This window comes from Eimeria mitis, genomic scaffold (assembly GCF_000499745.2).
Source record: "Eimeria mitis Houghton genomic scaffold, Emh_scaff3506, whole genome shotgun sequence".
NCBI lineage: Eukaryota > Apicomplexa > Conoidasida > Eucoccidiorida > Eimeriidae > Eimeria > Eimeria mitis.
Window position 1 is genome coordinate 50 of NW_013571849.1, and position 765 is coordinate 814.

The window sequence follows — 765 nt, forward strand, 5'->3', positions numbered from 1 at the left end:
TGTTGCTGCTGCTGCTTGTGTTGTTGCTGCTGCAGCACTGCTGCAACAGAGGCAACGGTGCTGCTGCAGCAGACCGTAGCTTAGAAAATGCTGCTGCTGCTGTTGCAGCAGCAGTTGCTGCTGCTCCTCTTTGTGCTGCTGCAGTTTCTGCTTTGTTTTGCTGCTGCTGCTGCTGCTGTCTGTTTGTGCTAGTGCTGCTGCTGCTGCTGCTGGTGCTGCTCGTTGTGTTGCTGCTGCTGCTGCTGCTGCAGCAGACGGTTGGCCGTGTGTGTGTGTGTATTTGTTGGTCTTACTACTCTTTTAATTTTTTAGTTTTTTTTAATTTTATTTTAATTTGTGTTGATGACAAACAAATTGCGTCAAAGGCGGTGGGGTGTATAGGCAGCTCCTCGCGTGACCACTGGACCGGTCTGCAGCCCCACACCATGCAGTGGTTATTGGGGTTGTTGATGGTGTTTCTGCTTTTTTTACACTTTATTATTATTTATTTTATGTTTTTATTTTATAAATAATTTTATAAAATATACTTTAGGGGTTGGCGTCCGTCATTTCAGTGTCTCGACAGCTGGCGGTCGGCTGCGGCGCAGCCGCCGCTGCTGCTGCATCCGCTGCTGCTGCTGCTGCTGCTGCTGCTGCTGCTGCTGCAGAACCCCAGCTGTCTCCTCTCTTTGTCTCCTTTTCCAGTTCATCACCAACTGTCTCCTTTTCAAGGGCCAGGCCCCCGCTCAGTGTCTCCGCTAAGGAGACCCCTATTCCTTACCAGCA